Source organism: Gavialis gangeticus, unplaced genomic scaffold (assembly GCF_001723915.1).
Source record: "Gavialis gangeticus isolate Ggan-Ray unplaced genomic scaffold, GavGan_comp1, whole genome shotgun sequence".
NCBI lineage: Eukaryota > Metazoa > Chordata > Crocodylia > Gavialidae > Gavialis > Gavialis gangeticus.
In genome coordinates, this window is record NW_017729025.1 from 5,331,287 (window position 1) to 5,351,928 (window position 20,642).

Here is a 20,642-nt window from a genome sequence, read left to right on the forward strand (position 1 = left end):
CTGCCCATGGCGGGGGGTCAGACTAGATGATCTGTCTAGGTCTCTTCCCACTCATTGAGTCTATGAGACTTGATTTTGAAAGTTTCTTGAGGAGATGTGAACAGGGCCAGATTAACACATAGGCAAACTAGGCACATGCCCGTGGCCCTAATTATCTATCACATGTGTTTCCTCTTCATCCATCCACTTCTAGAAATTCTCTTCAGGTACTGTAGTTGCCTCTGCAGGGCATTTTTGCCTTTTGATAATGAAGTTAGAAAGGCTTAAAAGGAGAAAGGATCAGCCTATTTATAGCATTTTTGTTAGTCGTGTTAGCTCTGAAATACCCAAAAAGAATCTGATGAGATGAAATATGTGTGGAACAACTTACCAGCCCATACCCCCATTGCAATGTGCAAAAATCTAATTTTGGGAAAGTTGCAATATTTCAAAAAGTTTAAGTCCACAGGGGACCATTAGATCATCTTATTGGACCTCCTGAATATCACAGACCATTGAATTTCACCCAGATGTGCAACAGCTTGAGCTAGACTCAGGCAGGTCTGTTCAGCATCCACAAGCAGACTGCCCGACCCATCTCTAGGACTTCCTTATATCTCTCTGTCCCTGCCCTCTTCCAGTCAGATGACCCTCCTGGCTTGTCGGCAGGTGCCTCCTAATTAATCTCATTATCTAGTTCTCATGGCAACCCAAATGCAGCTGTGCTCTGCCTTCCCTGCAGGGCTGTGCCTGGGCTCTTGCTCTCTTCAAGCGACAGAAAGCCCCAGGCTCGCCTTGCTGTTACACCTGCAGACACCAGACCAGTATGGGGATCAGCACAGAATGTGCCACCCACGTCTGAGACCTCGCAATCGCCGCAAGGAGCGCAGTCAGGCGATCATCCTAGCGGCAATCCACAATCAGGCTGCAGAGGACATTAAATAAAAAAACCCAACAACAACAAGCCCCCGCTTCCCACAAAAAAAAAGAAAAAGAAAAACATGTCTCTGATTGTCTGACTTGAAGGGAAATTCCTTAATCTCAAATCCAGTGATCACTTTGACCCTGAACATGTGAGCCATGTCAGCTTCAGCATCTCTAAAGAGATTTTTCCTGATGTGCTCAGAGCACTGATCCATGCCATCCTGTTCCCTGCCTCCAGCTACAACCAAACAACAGGGGAAAAAAAGTCATCTGGACAGGTGTGCATCAGGGAAATCCCTTCCTCCAAGATGCCTGCAGGTGATGAGCTCAAAGCCTGGAACGTGATACCGAATTACCAATCCAGTCTCTAATCAGAGCTGTATGTTTGGTAGTATATGAGGCCAACATGGAGTTTCTGTATTGTCCCAAAGGGGGACATCATGGGGCTGGATGAGAAGGACCCATTTTGCCCCACTTCCTTAGTGGCTGGGGTGCTTGTCCAGCTAGCAGTAGACTTGGTTTTGAAAGTTTCTTGAGGAGATGTGAACAGGGCCAAATTAACACATAGGCAAACTAGGCACACGCCTATGGCCCTGAGTAAAGAATGGGCCCAGACTGGCCCACCCCACTGCCTGGGACATCATCCCACTCTTCCCCACTGAAAGCTCTCCACATTTATTCACCTTACCGGTGATGATAAAGCAGTCATACACATTATTAGTGATGCATTTGTTTTTAGGTCACCCCACGCACCATATGCCAGCATCCCCTCTGACATGCATTGATGAAACTCCTACAGATCATTTCCTGCCCCCTGTTCCTAAGGGTAAATCCAAAACCATGTCATTACTTAGGACATGACTCCATATTTACATCAGCATCGATGAGGCGACTTGCATTAAATAGCTATTGGATACAGCTGTTGGCTCCCTGTTGTGAAGTCTGTGCCTTCAGGATGCAACAGGGTTCACCTGTGGAGATGCATGAAGTTTGAATACTGAAGGGATGGGAGAGCTCTGAACTTCCACAGGTGGAACTGGGTGCTCCCCTGAGCCCGACTGTGTTAGCTTGGGACCAGCAGCAGGCAGAGATGTCTTGGGGAGACAGTAGGATTTGGGCCTTAGATACCTGAAAGTCCCTAAAGTGTCATTTAATTGGCAGAGTAGGATTTGGCTGCAGGTTCAAAGGTGAGGAGAAACCACTATGGTCATGCATCCCTAATGTGCACACACATGCACAGAATCTGGACTGGATTATGTCCTTCAGAAGTCCCACCTTAGTTTTGGAGCAATAACAAATCCTCTATTTGCTCTATCAGTGTTGAGACTCCGGTGAGGTCCCAGAAGACTGGAGAAGGTCAGATATAGTGCTTTTCTGTAAGAAAGGGAAGAAGGAGCATGTGGGGAACTGTCTACCAGCCACCCTGACCTCTACACCTGGGAAGATCATGGAGGAGGTCCTCAAGTAATCCATCATGAAGCACCTAGAGGAGGACAAGGTGATCAGGAACAGCCAGCATGGGTTCACCAAGAGCAAGTTGTGCCTCACCGAGCTGATTTCCTGTTATGATAAGGTGAAAGGCTCATGACTTATGTTGACTTTAGCAAGGCTACAGTCTCCCGTGACATTTTCATTAATAAGCTAAGGAAGAGATGACAGCCCTATTAAGGGAGCAGCAGGTGGGGAGGCATAACTGGGGCAGCAGGCCTGGATATTACCTTTCGGGGGGCGTGCAAAAGATTCATGTAACTTCCCTTATCAGTCATCTGTATTTTTTTAACCTGTAACTTTCGGTCTTTGTTGTTTAGTATCCCTATTTTTTATTCATTATATATTGAGTTGACCTTAGCTGCTTCCTTGTAGCCAGGTATGGGTTTGGTCTAGCATAACACTGAAATGCTGGCTTTCTGGTCAGCCATCAGGAACCTGGAACGAGTCTCCATTTTCATCAACGCTATCTACTTTTAAGTTTGTAATCTACATGATCTATGTGAACGATGCTTTAAATTTATGACAATCGGCCCTTTTCGTGTTCTAACGCTACATGTTAGTATTCGGTGTCACACTCTTTTTGCACAAGCTAATTGTAACTAGGATCATGATCATTGGTGTCTAGGCAACCACTGTCTTTTAAGTCAGTGACTAGCTCCTCTCTGTCTGCCAGAATGAGGTCCGATATCGAGCTACCCTGTGTTGAGTGGCTGGCTTAATGTGGTAAGAAAGTACTATCTACTATTTTTAAAGCTTCCAAGTAAGTTTTGTTACTAACGGCAGGAGATACCTAGCAAATGTCCCACAGGCTGAAAGCATCCCTGAAACCATTTTTCTTCCTACATACGGCAGATGACGTGTCGTTTTCTCCAATGAAAGACAAGTTCTCCTGTGACAGAGGTCACTGACACTCCATCTTTGGTTTTAATGGGTAGTGCTGTAGTCCACAGGAATTCAGTGCTATGGCTCTGTGTTGTCTGTAACAGACCACATATGTAACACAAAGTGGCATGTCCCTTCCCATTCTGTCCTTTTGAGTACTGATTTTAATGGGCCAGTCATTGATGCTGGCTATATTGTCTTTCATTGCATACACTATTGCTTCCATCTCCTTGTATTTATCATTCAGACTCCTCAAATGCATGTATAGACAATGAAGAATGTATTCCTTACACACCCCTTTGTACTTGGGTGTGTCAGATGTCTTGAAACTGGTTTACATGACTGGTGTCTGTGCATGACTTCACAATCACTCTCATTGTCAGTTTAAAACCCACCTGATAGTCCTAGACAGCAGGAAGGGCAGGGTGGCACCGCTAACACTGACCAGTTGAGAGAGGTGTGATATTTTGTCAGCAGACAACCAACTTCAGACTATCGCTGCTGACCACGTCTCTGATTATCCTGGCTAATCTATTACACTGAAATTATGCTTATGTGCATGGATTTCAAGGCTGACTCAGAACCTGGGAAAATTATAATTGGGAGGGACCTCACACTTAGTCCAACCCCCTGCTCCAAGCAGGACCAGCCCCAACTACATCATCCCAGCCAAGGCTTTGTCTACCCAGGCCTTCAAAACCTCCGAGGATGGAGACTGCACCACCTCTCTGGGGAGCCTGTTCCAGTGCTTCACCATCCTCCTTATAAGAGAGTTTTTCCTAACATCCAACCTCAACTTCCCTTGCTGCAGCTTGAGCCCATTGCTCCTTGTCCTGTCATCTGCCCCCACTGAGAACAGCCCAGCTCCATCCTCTTTGCTACCCCCGGCAGGTCCCAGCCCACTCTCTCATTTCTTCCTGAATATAAAGCATTCATATAAGCATTGAGCATATAAAGATGTCTGATCATAAGAGAAAAAGGATACCATCAACTCGACATGTATTCGACAACGGATTTAAGAGAAGTGTCAAGTACCCACACCTATCCCTTCCCCCCACCATTCCCCCACTATTTAAAATGATTTTACAATTTCCTTTCCCTATTTTTAAAACCATTATTTCTTTTTCCTCCTGATGTGTTAAAATGTTCACAAGCAATTTTGGGACTTGACTAAGCTTTGATTATATGGGGATATGATGAAGTTAAGCACTAAGTGCAGAGGTTTTGTTGTTTTTTTTTTTAAAGGCTCTTCCCACACTCGCATCTCTTTCACTTCTTCTACTTTTAAGTATTACTTGTAACAGCAGTAGGTAAAGCAATTTTGTGAAAAGTATGCGCTTTTTAAACTGATAGCATTCCTTTAACCTGGAAAAAAAGCCCATTAAGATGCCACAATAGGTGTGTTCCTTTTTTTGGTAGGTAAAATGACTCTAATTATTGACTATCTTTTATCATGCCAGTATGGGAAAAGTACTTTTGATGAATAGTAAGAGTTCCTTATAATGTTGGGTTTCTTCCTTTGTGATTCAACTTCTATTACACAAATCTCCTATAGTAGCAGATTCCTGGATGGATGTTCTGACCTGTTGTAAGGTGTATAGCGCTGTTTATGGGCCGAGTTTGTAGGCTGAAATCCTGTCTCCTCTGAAACCAGAGGTAAAACTAGATCCTTCTGTGGATCCAGAATTTCATCTCTTGGATCAGCCTCAGGGGTTTTAATTAAAATAGTCAGATTTTCACGTGCTCATCTCTACAACTTTGTTGTTTCATCAGTGATGTCTCAAGTTGGTTCGAGAATCTGTTCTGTTCTGTACAGATACTTGTACCATACTCATCACTATGGTGTCTGAGATCTTTCTAGTTGTACATTAAATAGTCTGAGTAATGTCTGTTAGCTGGTTGCTGGGACGTTAATCTAAGGTCCATCTTTGGCAGTGCTATATCTGTTCGTCTTTTTGCCATTTTATCTTCTTGTCTTCACTGCAAATCAAAAAAGAGCACCAAGCCATCCAGTAAAACCCCTGCACGGTTCAATAATAGAGTTAAAGAGGCCATTCGAGGCAAAAAGGCATCCTTCCAAAAATGGCAACAGGGAAAACAGAAAAGCCAATAAACCCATACAACGGTCCACAAAGGTGGAAGGGGGTAGGTTGAAAGAGTTTGTCAGTCTATTGAGTCTTATCACGGGGTCCTCTTCAGGGGGAGTGGAGTGGTCCATCACTGAAGATTCGTCTCGGAGTCCATCAGGTGCAGAGGTATACCGGCGGTCTCCTCTGGGTCTGGTCCGCTGGCGGTCGGTCTGGTGGGTTCGGTGTATTGGCGATGGCTAATGATGTGCTTGATGTAGATGTCATGGGACCCACAGATGGTGTTGGACACCATGAGGTGGCACGCCGGCTTGGTGTAGTGGTGGGAGATGCGGCAGGCAAATAGGGCGCTCTTGTTGCTCCGTGTGTTCCCACGGTGAGCGCATCGACCATCACATTGTTGATGCACTACTAATAATTCTCCAGGGCCAAATGGCATTCACCTGAGAGCTCTGAAGGCACTCAAAGGTGAATTGCAGAAATGCTGGCAGCAAGATGTAACCTATCATTACACATGACCTCTGTGCCAAAGGAGTTGTAGGTTGCCATCACAGCACCCATCTTTAAAATAGGGTTTAAGAGGTGATCCCAGGAGTCTCCACACACCTTTGAGTCTCACTTCTATCCTGAGCAAGTCGGTAGAAATGATAATAAAGAATAAAACCAGCCGTCGCATGGGCAACTATGGGCTGCTGGGGAAGAGTCAACATGGTTTTTGTAAAGGGAAATTCTGCCTCACCAATCTGCCGGAGGTTTTTGAGGGTGTCAGTGTTGACTTGACAATACAAGATCAATGCTCAGAATCTCAATATTGTGCTGCTAGGCTGGAGGGCATGACACAAAATTATATGCAAGGCACACACACACGATGCACATACAAGAATTGCCGATTCATACACACACTCACAGGTGAACACCCACTCAGGATACAGCGCGTTAATGTTTGGAGTTGGGATGGTTGGTGACTAGGAGAGAGAAAGAAATTCTGGGAGCAGATTGGGGAGTGAAGCCAGGAGCGGGGTGAGCAGGGAGCAGATTGGGAGTTGGAGCTGAAAGACGGTGGCAAGATCAAAGAGCAGAGCCGGGATCGAGAAATGAGCAAGGCGCAGAGGTGGGAGCGAGGTGAGTGGGGAGCAGGTTGAGAGCGGGGGGTCAGAGGCGGCAGGACAGCCGAGGTGAGAGGCAGCAGAGATACAGAATGGGGGCCGGAGGTGACAGAGAAAGAGCCAGGATGGGGGTTAGGGGCGGCAGAGAAAGAGAGAGGGGCGAGGAGCAGAGATTGGAGCAGGGCCAGGACCGCAGTAAGACAAAACCCAACTCGGGGTTCCAAATAACAGTTTTATTAGACAGAAAAGCGGGTAACACAATATTCAGATTACAAATGATTGGTTCCTGCATACACACTTACACTTACGCACCCACACAATGGTAGCGGGGGGAAACGGTTTGAAGTCCAGGGGTATAGAAATAGAGCTCGTGTCTCTTGTTTGGAGGGAAGATGCGGATGATGATAGCTACGTATCCCAGGCTGAGTTGATCCTCAGTGGCCCGTCGGGGTCTTCTCCAGCAAGGTCTTGTCCAGAAGGGGGTCTCTGGGATGATAGGTGGTATGGCGTAGTGCCGGTGTGGATGGAGAAGGCATCCCAAAGAGGTCACAGTCTAACACCACTTTTATGGAGGTGAGCTACCTGTGACTCCAATGGGGAGGACACGCCCAGGTAAGGGCCAGTCCTGCTTGGATGAAGATGTGCAGTTCCAGGTGTCCTCATTGTCCAGTGTAGTACAATGGTGGAGTTGCTGGTTTCTGTTCTGTCCTTTGTTTCCATGTTGCTGGTTTCTTGGAGGGTCTTTACCTTTCAAATGTTGGGTTTTGTCTCTGGTTCTGGGAGTGGGTCTGTTGTTTCAGGGAGAGTCAATGCAAGGGGGTGGTAGGATCGTTAAGCTGATGGTCCGGTCATTCAGTAGGAGCTATTATTAGGCCTACTACCATTATGTCTCAACCACTCTCATTCTCCCTCATTCATCCAGGCAACCGATTTACACAAGAGGGGTAGATGTGAGTCACAGTTACAACATGACTACAATAGTGTCTGCCTAGGCATAGGACACAAGATGGAGACTTGACAATACAAGATGGAGACTTGACATTACTTTGGCTAACTTACAAAAACCGGCCTGAATCATATAAAATCAATATAAGCAAATAAAAATCAATAGTAATAATAGTAATCGCACAATATAAAACAGAAAAATCAATACCAAAATAACAGAACACTATTTACAATGATACATGGACAATATAAAAGGGGCTTGTTACAATAGTGGAATACAAGAGCTTATCCTATGTCTTATCTTCACTATGTGTTATCATAAGTACTTATAAGGAATAGAGAGGCAAAGAGAAAGTCAGAAATGGTTGGGGGAGGGAGGAGAATGTGTTTCTATGTACAAAAATCCAAGAAAAAGTGGGGGTTTTGCTACATCAGCTAAACACATGTGCAAGGGGGACCCAGTTGATGTAATATAATTGGACTTTACAAAAGCATTCAACAAGGTCCCTTACCAAAGATGTAAAAAAACAACCTTCATTCCCATGGGATTTCAGGGAAGGTTCTTTTGTAGACTGAGAGCTGGTTAAAAGATAGAAAGCAAAGGGTAGGGGGAAATGGTCATTTTTTTAGGATGGCGGAAAGTCAAAAGTGGGGTCCTGCAAGGATCTGTTCTGGGCCCTATTTTGTTTGAAATTCTCATCTGTGACCTAGAAATGGGGGCGCACAGTGAAATATGTAAGTGCAGAGGACACCAAATGATTTGGGTAGTTAGATTCCCAGGTGATTGGAAAGCAACTGAAGATATCACCAGACTAATTGAGTGGGCAAAAAATGGCAGATGAACTTCGGTGTTGATAAGAACAAGGTAATGCACCGGGGGGGGAAGCCCCTCAACTATACATACAAAATGCTGGGTTCTGAATTAGCTGTTACAACTCGAGAAAGAGACTTTAGAGTCGCTGTATATGCTTCTTTAAAAATGTCAGCTGAACGTGCAGCAGTGACCGAAGCAGCCAATAAAATATTGAGTAACATAAAGAACGGAATTGAAAACAAGACGGAGAACTTCATTATGCCATTATACAAATCCACGTTGTGCCCACTTCTTGAATGCTGTGTGCAGTTCTGGTCCCCACATCTCCAAAGGGATGTAAAATAATTCAAAAAGGTAGGGGGCAACCAAACTGATCAAGGGCCTGGGGCAGTTGCCATACCAGAAGAGACTGAAAAAGCTAGGACTCTTCAGTCTGGAAAGGAGAAGGCAGAGGGGGAATATGATAGATATCAATAAAATCGTTAAGGGTATGGATGAAGTGAACAAGAAACTGTTGTTCACCAAGTCCCAGAATACTAGAACCAGGGGGCACCCACTGAAATTAGTACGCAAGAAGTTTAAAACCAATACTTTTTTTCACACAACATGTAGTTAACTTATGGAATTCATTGCCACAGGAGGTAGTAGAGGCAGAAAACATAGCCAGGTTAAAAAATGGATTGGATAAATTCCTGCATAATATACTCATGGGCACTGAACAGAACAGTTGGAGATGTTTCCTCCAGCATCTCTAATGCAATAAATGGTGGATGCCAGGGAAGAGTATTGAGTAGAGGTAGAGATACCCAGTTCAGCACCCTCCCTGTATTGCTTCCATTTCTACCACTGTAGGATATGGGCTACTGGGCGAGATGGACCATTGGTTTGACCCCGTCTGGCACTTCTTATGCTCTTATGTCTTGAAGCCCAAATTCACTCTTGAAAATGTGGCTCCAAGGGCTATCGTGAGCATTCATTGTGATTCTGCAAAGTAGGTCCCTGTCAGAGCCCATCATGATGCCTTGTGCATTCAACTCAGCTTTTACTCGCTCTGGGGGTATTTATTGGGTGTTTTGTCCAGTTTAATTCAAGCTGAATCTCAGAACCATCCCAAGGGTTCAGGCTAACGAAGAAATGGAAGGACATCCAATTTCAAAGAATATCAGAAACATGCATCTGAAAGATCAGTCAAGAATCTCTTTAAAATAGACTATTCACAATTTTTGATGTGTCAAGCGCTGTGCGTGATTGTGACTGTCCAGTATTTGGGGCTTCTACCGATGTACTTTATACTTCCAAGAAAAAACTTGTCCTTTGTCTGCCTCGTTTCATTTGATTCTTAATCAGAAGACTGATTTTTCCAATCTAGTATAACTTCTGGCAAATAATTTTTAGAATGATGTAAATTCATTTTTTTTTATCATTTCACAAAGACGTCTTAAGTTCTCTGTACCCATCTGGTATTTTTCTGAAAATGTAGTAGTTCAATATTCACCTTGTGTCAGTATTGTGTATGTATTGTCTCCTGACTGCATTGTTATGGGTCACATGTCATCAGCTACTGGCATTGGATTGTAGGGAAGTCACCTACGTATCGCTTTCAGATAGTTCATCTACTTTACAATTAGCCATGACATTTTCCTGAACTCTTTAGATACTTCATGTAGTTTGGCCCCTGGATCACTCACTGCTTGCACTCTTATCTGTCAGGATGTGCTCAGATAGATTGCTTTAATGAACAATTCTTCGGTAGTTATCCTTTTGAAATCTGCCTCTCTCCAAGGCTGAGTCTAAGGTCTGGTTCCTTTTGCTCTTTATCGTCTTCTCTTGAGTAGTGTTATTGAGAGCCTTAGATTGAATTTTCATCTCCCTGCTGCTGATTCACAGATTTCCAGCTCGAACAAAGATGGTATCTCAGTGATTTCTTTCTTTGAAAATTGTTTCCCAGCCATGCAAAAGTAGTAGAGTGTGTTTCTCCCTATAGTTCAGTGCCACTAAGACCAGACAGCTGATTTTCAAAGTTATCCAGCAATTAAAAAAGACGTGTACAATTTATGAATACTCCATGTTTCTGAAAAAAAGCAACCAGCATTGTGTGGTTCGAATATCAGCCACCATGCCTGTGGGTTGGTGATGAATGGTAACCCAGGGAAATTGCTGTTTAACGTGATTTCAAGATGCAGTTGTGTTGTTTTTGTGTTCTCATCAGCGGAATCGCTTCAATGGCTGGGTGTTATCACACTGGTTCATGGTGCACGGCATCTCATTGCCCAACCATACCAGTGCTTACTTAAGGTCACACTATTTCAAGGTTTCATGATCTGCCCTTTGTCGGTATAAAATATATTCGTATACTTACTGCTGTTACACGTGGCATCAGATACCAACTTCCGAATCTAGGAGCCACTGTCTGTTGTTATTGCTTAGTGTGCAGATTCCCTCTGCCCCATCGGAGCATTTGTAAAGATTGCAGCTTTCAATTAAGTACTGTGTTGTTTGCTGGACACTGTTTTCACACCAGGGGCTGTCCAAGAGGTTCTTATGAAGTGTTGGTTTGAAACGTCCATATCCAGATCTTAGTCTGTTCAGCTTGACCCACACTGGTCTATCAAAGTCACACAGCATTTGGTGTTACTACAAAATGCTGTAGGAATAGATCTGACCTTTCCCAGTGGTCCGCCCACTCCGTTGCTGCCCATAGGTTTGGTTCAGTATCCCCAGTCTTGGAGTTATCAGGCTTCACGTACAACTTGTTTATGACTTTTGAGTCTCTTAAACCTCCATCTGTTCGGGTCTTCGGTTAACAGTTTTTCATAGATTCATAGAAGTTAAGGGCTGGAAGGGACCTCATGAGTTCATCAAGTCCAGCCCCCTTCCTCTTAGGCAGGAAAGAAAAGACTGCTGGGGTCAGATGACCCCAGCAAGGTGTGCATCCAGTTGTCTTTTGAAGATCTCCAGGGTAGGTGACTGTACCGCCTCTGGGGGGAGTTGATGGAGTAGATCATTTTCATCATCTCTTCCCTCTATTGCCAGTAATGACGTTAGGGTCCATCTTCTTGGTCTAAGGCCCGAGACTCTAGAGTACATCTGTCTGTGTGTGTGTGTAAGTTGTGTGGCCTGTTATGAGTCTCAGCACACTGTTAAGTACAGTTTCGAGCTTTTCATTGTGACAGCTTTGAGACCAGACAGGAGCACAATATTCTGTTGGGCCGTTTACCATTGCAAGTGCAGCGGTTCTGAACACTTCGCAGTTCGCACCTCGCATTGTGCCGACTAAACTATTTTTATACTCGTGCAGAGCTTTTACTGTTGCCCTGAATGTGATTTGTAGGTGTGGGAATGGTGTAATGTGACTGTAACAGAAAGCCCGGGCTCTCTCTTACTTTAAGATGAAGGCAGTAGGGCTGCGTGAAACAGCTGTGTTTTGATTCGGTTTCGGATTCGGCCATTTCGGAGGATGGTGATTTGTTTCAGTGTTTTGGATCACTGTCCCATTTTGTTTTGGCCAAATCTGTTTCGGAGATTTGGCTTTGCTGAATCTCCTATGAATCTGTTTCAAATGGGCTGCAAACTTCGCATGGCCCTACTGCCCAGCCGGGCAGGGCTTGGGACCGGGAGCTGCAGGGCCCCAGCGGGGAGCAAGACGGGGCCATGGCTGGCTCGTCCAAGGGAGGAGAAGAGCCGCTGACCTTTGTGCAGGCGAAGAGACTCCTGCACAGATCTCTTATCCCTGTCATGCCAGGTCAGAGAGCAAGGAAGCAGTGCAGGGCAGCGAGCAAGCCTGCTGCTCCCTGCCGCACAACTTGGCTCTGCAGGGAGCAGAGATGCACACTGGTGGTCTTCTCACCACCGCTGCCCACCTCGCGCTGTCCTGGCGATGTGGAGCTGTGCAGGGCAGGCAGGAGACCCCGGCACGGATCTCTGCTCCCCGTGCAGCCAAGTCGCATGGCAGGGCAGCAGCGTACAGCTGTTTCCCTGCAAGCCCAGCTCAGAAACTCTGAAATTTTCGAAAACATTTTGGATGCCTTGTTTCATTTCGGAGATGTTTCGAAGCCTTCCATTTTGTTTTAGTGTTTCAGATGCCGAAATATCCCAAAACACCACCAAAATGAAACGGCTGCCAAAATTTCACACAGCCCTAAAAGGCAGCCCAGCCAGGGAGCACTGCAGGGTAGGCAAAGCACAGCAGCATCCAGTTGCCAGGGCAAATGAGGTAGTTAGCAGACACCTACAAGCAGTCGGCTGACTGGAAGGGGGACATGGGTGGCTCGTGGGGCCCTGGGAGCATATAAGCCCAAGCCTGGGGCTGGCAGAGGACTCTCTCCCTGAAAGCTGCCAGGGGAAGGAGCTCCTGCCCAAGAGAGACACCCAGGGATGCTTGACTGTCTGGTTGCTGCCTACAGAAGTAGTGAGGCCCCGGGCGCTGACGAGGTACCCTGGCAGGGAGGTACCCTGGTAGACAGAGGCCAGGGAGAGTGACGGTGATTAGAGTGATGCTAGTGTCTCAAAGCCAGGCCCGGCGTAGTGGGCCTAGGCAAACCAGCCCAGTGAGATCAAAAGAGGTGGAGGTTGGGGAAGCCAAGGCCCCAACAGAAAGAACAATGGTACTGTAACACCTGCAAGGCTTGGGGCATGGTGTCGGGGAGAAAAAGGAGACACACAGTTTGCCCCTAAGGTTACAGTGGCCTAGTCAAGCCAGGAGCGACCCATTAGGGTGGAGGACTGGGATGAGACCCGGAGGAAAATTAGTAGGATTGAGGCTCACTCGAGGCCTGTTGGTGGCCTCCCCTAAACACTCTTTAATCATAAGATGAAGGCATGGCAGGCAAGTGAACTAGCGGGAGAGGCCATAGAATTCGAGCCAGATGGGAGTCACAGTTTCACTGGGAGGTGTCACAGCCGCCTCAGGGGTTGCAACTTGTTACAGTGACTCTAGGTTTGGGTATGTTCATGGGGAAGGATGTAGTGGCCTACTCTGATATTCAGCGTGCTCTTGGCTTGACAATTGTCCAGGTGGAAGAGTGATGATACTGATTTATTGATGCTCAACTTCAAACTCCAATTGGAGTTCATTGCTGACTATCTCCACATGTCAGTAATCGGTGTCTTTTCAAGTTCTCTCGTGTCTATTCCTTGGGATACTATGGCGACATTGTCACCATTCATGTGTTGTTTAGATGTTATATGTAGAAAGTCCAAGGTATATACATTGAAAAATATTGATGCTAGCACTGACCATTGGGGGACTCCACTCTTCAGAGCCAGTACTTTGCTTTTCTTCTCTTCGGCTGGTAGTGAGTTTGAATGATCTGGAGATCACGTTCATGATGAAAATGCATAGCATGCAGTTTATATTTGAGGCCTTGATGCCATACTGTGTGTTTAACTTGCTGCTAATTGCGGCACCAGACCTAGACTCCTGGCGGCCCCAGATAAACTTAGATTTCATAGATTTCATACGGCTGGAAGAGACCTCATGAGCTCATCAGGGCCAGTCCCCCTGCCCATGGGGCAGGAACCCCGCTGTGGTCAGACCACCTCAGCAAGGTGAGCATCCAAGCATTTCTTAAAGGTATCCAGAGTAGGTGCTTGCACCACTTCTGGGAGGAGTCTATTCCATAATCTGGGGACTCAGAAGTTAAAGAAGTTTTTCCATATCGAGCCCCCCTTCACCAGAGAGAATAATAAAAAAATAATAATAATTAAAAAAAATTACCATTTTTAAGCCACCTGGTTCTCCCATGCCTGTGTCTGGCCCTGGCTTATTGTGGCCCAATTACAGCAAAGGGGGATCATCCTTCCAGCTTCTTTATAGCAAGTGGAAGCTCTCCATAAAGCTCAGCTGTGTTGCCCTAGATGGCATCTGTGCTGTAGATGGGGAAGCTGTAACTACAGGACATGTAAGTCCAGCCAAACCTGCTTTAAGGCAGCTGGCTCAGGTAATAATCACAGTGAAGATGCAACGTCCTGAACCCCAGCATGGCCCAGCTGCCCAGTAACTGCCCGGGGCAAGCCTGTGAAATTGCAGCTTCACTGGGATTAAGGCAATGTGGGTTTGACCACGCACACCTCCGGATTTCAGTGAAAACCAGGAGAGGGGAGGTTAGTCGTGATCAGGTGCACATCCCAGGGCTGCTGGGAAATTAACTGCATGAGGCCTCTTCTGCACTGCTTTTAGAGGAGGGTCATGACTTCTCCTTGGGGATCCTGTACGGGGTCGGTATCACGACAGAAAAGTACACATTTATTTTGTTGCTAGACATGAGCGAGGCCCTGTATCCCAAACCTCCCTCTGTTGCTTTTCTTCCATAGGTTCATTTCCCCACCAAAGCGAACATGCTCTCTTTGCTGGGGATTTTCAGTGCTCTTTCCAGCAGCAAACAGTGATTCTGGGTCTGCTAATGAAAACCTGACATCGCAATGATCTCATCCTGTTGCAAAAGGGGACTGTTGAGAAAGCGTAGTATGTGAAGCATGCAAGAGTCTAGCTGTGGCTGGATTTGGAAAAAATTTTTCTGTTTTAAAGTCTTTTGAGGGTAGATTTCCAAGTGCTCACAGAAAAATATGGGGCAGATTTACAAACCTGGTCAATACCCAGCATTAGGGGTGTGCGAAGCGGGCCCTATTCGATTCAGATTCAGCCTGAATCGGGGACAGTGATTCGATTTGCCGATTCAGATCGCTGTCCTGATTCGATTCGGCCAAATCCGAATCTGAAATTCGATGCTGTTTTGGACATAGACACAGCTTTAAAAGTTTTAAAATTAAATTAAAGGGTCCTCTGATTCAGAGATTCAGCCACCGAATCGGGCCAGATCTCCACTGAATTGAGTGTTTGCACCGAAGCATTGCACAGCCCTACCCAGCGTGGCTTTTCGTGACCGTTCTGGCTAGGTATTCAAAAAAGCACATCTCTTTAAAAGAATTGGACCCTAAGTTTTCTTGAAAATCTGCCCCTAACTGTGGGTGTTGATATCTTTGAAAAATACCACCCCAAAGTTAAAATAAAATAACTCCATGGAGAAGAGGGGTGGAGAAATCTGAACTGATTTTCAGAAGGAAATTTTTTTAGTGTATCTGCAAAATCTAGCTATTGTCTGGGGAGCAGATAGGTGCAAGACTACTAATTTTCTCCTCATAAGAATTTGCTTGTTGCACTAGAGATTTTCCATGAGAGTCTGCAAATGTGACCCAGGGAGAAATGTTGTAATTTCTCCCGTCAGAAAGAACTGCCAGCTTTGATCACCCCGCAGTTCATGCTGTGAGCAACACATTTTTGTTGTTTCATTCTCATCTGTTTTTTGGATAGTAGCGATGGCCCCTGCCTTGAAGAACTCAAGCTGTAAGTCAGAAAGCTGGAGACATTTTTTTGAACAGGATTTAAAAATGGATGCGGTGTGGCCCTTTGGGGGTAAGTTCAGGAAGATCAAACTGTGCAAAATGATACGTATTTTTTGTGGGTTTTTTAAAGCCTGCTTTATAGGAAATCTCACCTGATTCACATCAAAACAGCTTCTTAATGGCAGTAAAATTGCAAGGGTTTGCTCTGTGTCGAATTCACTCTCTTTTAGGAAGATGGAGGGAGTGAACCCAGGCAGCGGGATCCAGGAGATCTTGAAAATATGGCAATTTCCCCCCCCCCTTTTCTTTTTTGATCAATGAAAATGCTGTATCCTAGGAATAGCCACCTGGATATTCCCCAAATGTGTTGGAAAATATGATGGCACACCGCTTACATGAAGGGAGTGTGAATACACTGATAAAATCTTTCCAGTGTGGCCGTGGGTGATCACCGTGGAGGCATGAGGTCTGTGACCTGGCTGCTGAGTTGGTGGATCAAGAGGGGCTTCCCTCTCCTCTGTCTGCAGACTCTGGCTTTTCTTTCCTTTTGCTTTTCTTACCATGTTTCATCTCAGATAAAATGTTTTGTTGAACACTAAATAAATGGAGGCTGTGTGGGTTGCCTGGCTCTGAATTTGCTCTCAGTACTTGCCAGCTGCCCACGGGACCAATATGCCTCATCCGGAGGATAACAGCAGGCCTGCCAATGCTCCTTGTCCTTCCATGCCTGCTGATGCTCTGTGTAATCAACGGCACTTTCACATCACCCCCTACCCAGGACTGTGGTTTAAAGAAGCGGCAGCAAAGCAGCATGTACTCTACCGCAGCTAGAAGATGCCACTGCACGGTTAGATGGTGAGAACAAAACTTTAATACATAAGGCATCTATTGCTAGCACATAACTCCTGCCTTTAGAGTGGTGAAATGGTAGCTTTCAAGGCAAGTGCAAGCCAATATCCTTCACACTGAAACATCAATTTGAAAGTGGCTTCTAATGATCACGGGTGTTGTTTGTAGCCGTGTTGGTCCAAGGACCTAGGCAGACAAGGTTCTTTGGGTAAATGTGATGTCTTTTATTAAACCAACTAAATAGTTGGAAAAACCGGTCTTTGCAAGCTTTCGAGCACAAACACCCTTCTTCAGGCCTAGGGAGAGTTGGATGGTGTGTTGTGTTCTCCTGGATGGAAATGAAGCCAACTTGCAAAATGCAGGTTGGTGAAAATGCAAATGCATGGCAGTGAGGATGAGGCCATGCGAGATCAAAGTATTTTGATCCTAATGATCCAGGTGTTTTGGGTTGGATGGATACTGAGCATTCTGCAAAGAGGTGGGAGTGCCTGTCCCCACACTGCTGCACTGCTTCTTCCTTCCTAGGTCACTGGCCAAAAGGGGAGAAAGAAAAGCATGTTTGATTTTCAGTTGCAATAACTTTGCATTTAGCACCTAGACATTTTACAACTGCAGCTCTGGGGATACAGCAGTTCAGTCCCTACTCAGATTCACTCCAGGGGTGTGTTGCAAATAGGGCCACAACAAGACCAGCTAAAGGGCTTGGACACCACAGCTGAAGGATCTGTGGCCACAGGTCAGCTGGAGTGAGATGAGAGGAACCTTGAGTTCCCTCCCAACCCTGTAATTATGTGATATGATCCAGGTCGTTGTCAGAGCATCCTAAGAGGCATTTTTGAACTGAGCCGCCTTTGTCCCTAATGATGAAGAAGGCTGCAACAGAACTAGCACTCGTAGTCTATTAACTGTGTTTAATGGCATCTTCTAGGGTTTTAAAATGCTCTTCTTCCATCAGAACAGCTGCTGTGGTCACTAGCTAGCTAGCCACAGCCTGCAGAGGAGGTGTAGTGCACTTAGTACTGTCATATATGTGGAATATTCGACAGAATATCATAACACAAAGCTGTATTTCACCCCAAATGTCCTGTCCTTCACTAAGGTTTGGTTTTGGTTTTAGTTGTATTCAGAAGGCTGAAGTTAGTGCAGTTCTCTGAAGGGAAGTTGAGAGGCTCTTCAGAGAATCATTCAGGAGCATTTAGATAGATCAGTGTGTCCAAATCCTTTCAGGTTTGTGAAACAGGTTAAACATCGTATTAACATCCTCTCTTCCTGCTATTATAGTTGCTTCCTGCTGATGGCTGAGGAAACAGGGAGAACGGCCTTGCTATATTTCTGGCTGTGGTCCCAGTCCAAATCCATAATTACAGAAGCATGCAAAAGTATAAAATAATACCCAGAAAAGCATGCACAAAAAATTCTCCAAATACCCAGAAAGCCACCAGAGGGACGTGGGATATGTGCTTTGAGAATACCTTCTTCAAAAAAAAAAATTAAATCAGCTTTCTATTCATAATTTAAAGGCTGCTCCTGCATCCATTGATAACGTGACTATGAATCTAAAACTTTGTCAACTATAGAAAGCCTTCGACCATGAAAGGGTGGGAGGTATGTCAGCAATGCAATTAAGCAGCACCACTTTTTCCAGGCTTGCTAGTGCGACAGCAACCAGTGCTGCCCACAGCCTCCTTCACTGCAGAGCTTTTTCATTCTCTTCTTTAACGTTGTCTTTACAACCAGGACCAGAGGCCTGCTCTGTCTTTTAAATGAAATGTTGGCTTGAAGGGGCTCGCTGCGCTCATTCAGCATCTGTACTCACCCCGGCTGGCTGAGACTTTGCCAGGGTGCTTTCAGGACTGTCTTACCCCTTGATAAAGGCCAGTTGTTTCTTACTATACCTTTGGTTTTGGTCTGGTGTGTGTGTGATTAGATTGTATGCCTGCTCCTCTTTAATGGTGATTGGGTGTTGTGATAGTAACACACACATACAGTTACATAGCTACATACAGTATTTACACACCCAGTTGCATTGCAGCTGCCAGTTTGGATCAGGTTAATCTACTCCAGTATCGTGTCTCCAGCAATGGCCAATTTGGGCTGTATCAGACAGGGAACGTACACTGCTACCTGGCTCTTCTGTGTCTTGTTTCATCCACCTGTCCCAAGGTACTGTACGGAGGTGATGCACATGTTCATTAGCTTCATTGCGCAGAGGAGGAAACTGAAGCTTACAGAGGAAAGTGACTTGCCCAAGGTCACACCACGGGACAGTGGCAGAGCTGGGATCACAATCCAGTGAACAGATCGCTTGACCATGCTGCTTTTAGCAGCAATCATGGGTTAATCTGCCATAGGGAAGGCTCTACCTAAACTCCATCAACAAGACAGCAGCTCAGGCCCTGGGGAAGAAGGTTTTATGACTTTATATATGCAAGGCAAGTTTCCATTATATCGTTTACTGGAATATTTCGCCCAAAAACCTCTTGCACCTTTTTTGAGCCATCATGGATACTACACTCCAGCCCTGCTAGAATTGTATATATGTAATATGTATAAATGTCTCCCCAGATGTTAGAAGATGCTGTTTTTAATACGCACTGTCAAAAGCATAGTAATGACTTTCACAAAAGAGAAATTCTGCAGGTGCTTTTCACACCGCTCATAGAAACAAGCTTGTTGACGGGGGGGTTAAGGGGAGGAAGGGTGATAGAAAGAGACTGCTATAAAACAAGCTGTGATCCCTAGCCTAAAATCCAGCATGAACCTCTCTGCAATGTATAGTCATTGAAAAGTCATTTGACTTCTTACCTATGACAGCATCAAACAGTCACTGCTACCTTGAAATGTAAATGTTGCAGGTGAGTAACAGGCTGTCTTCCTCAAATTAAATCCCTCACAGAGGCCTTGTCCCCAAGAGATGCTCTGTGTTTCATTGCTGTAATATAGTCTGAGACCAACAGCAGCTTGCAGTCGCATTCATTTGTTTGTTGTATTAATCGTAGGAGCCATCAACTTCTGTTTATTCTTTGGCTGCTCCTGTGCACGTGCTCTGGAAGACAGAACAAACATTTCCCCTTCTCCAATTCCTCATGTTTGACAATTAAGATAACCTGTGTATGTTATCAAACAAGCCTAAGCATTTAAAAAAAAAATCAAAGATTGATGACATCTTTCATTAACATACTTCTACCTTGTAGGCCATGTTTTAACTAATTACATGGGAAAATGGCTTCCTGGTAACTGTATTTAGAAGACCAGAACCCCACCAGCAATCATTTAGTATTGCTGGACCCAAAGGGGGAAACACAGATAGGACCAAATGATCTTTAAATTATCCCAGAGCATCACAATTTAAACTAGCACTTTTTGATGTTTTTAAAGCAGTTTTTAAAATCTTCCATTTGTGATTGGTGCCATTGGATTACTTCTGTCCTGGCTAAACTGCCCCTTCAAGACCCGCTTCTAGTTGCTTGACTGCGTTAAAATGACACGTGGCGGAGAAAAACAAAACAAAAAAAAGCATATTTCCAATTCATAGAATCATAGCAGTCGGGTCGAAGGGACCTTGTAGAACTTCAAGTCCGACCCCCCGCCTGGGCAGGAGAAAAACTGGGCTCAAATGACTCCAGCGGGGTAGGCATCAAGCCTCTTCTTGAAGACCCCCAGGGTAGGAGCCAGCACCACTTCCCTTGGAAGTTGGTTCCAGATCTTAGCCGCCCTGACTGTGAAGTAGCACCTCCTGATGTCCAGTCTGAAACTACCCTCTGCCAGCTTGTGACCGTTATTCCTTGTTATGTTTGGGGGGCGGGGGGGCACGAGGGGAAACAAGGTCTCCCCCAAACCCTTCTGGTCCCCCCTAGTGAGTTTATAGAAGGTTACCAGGTCCCCCCTCAGCCTTCTCTTGTGGAGGCTGAACAGATTCAGGTCCCGACGCCTCTCCTCGTAGGGCCTGCCTTGCTGTCCCCTGACCATGAGAGTGGCCTCCTCTGGACCCTCTCCATGTTGCCCACATCACTCTTGAAGTGCGGCGCCCAGAACTGGACGCAGTACTCCAGCTGCGGCCTGACCAGTGCCGCGTAGAGGGGGAGGATCACCTCCTTGGCTCTACTCGAGATGCACCTGTGGATGCACGACAAGGTCCGGTTAGCCCTGCCAACCGTGACCTCGCATTGTCGGTCCATGTTCATCTTCACCCTTTCTGCCTCCGTGCTCTCAAGAAGGGAGTTT

At 45.7% G+C, this 20,642-nt stretch overlaps 1 protein-coding gene and 1 long non-coding RNA gene across 2 annotated transcripts in view; both read left to right on the forward strand.

Annotated features, from left to right (window-relative positions):
• Positions 1-20,642, forward strand: part of MDGA2 (MAM domain containing glycosylphosphatidylinositol anchor 2) — a 557,209-nt gene that overhangs the window by 369,539 nt on the left and 167,028 nt on the right. The window lies entirely within an intron of this gene.
• LOC109298305 lies at positions 6,826-15,015 on the forward strand. The gene is made up of 4 exons (XR_002097579.1): positions 6,826-6,951; positions 7,158-7,163; positions 11,624-11,626; positions 15,004-15,015. It is a non-coding gene; the product is annotated as an uncharacterized LOC109298305 (long non-coding RNA).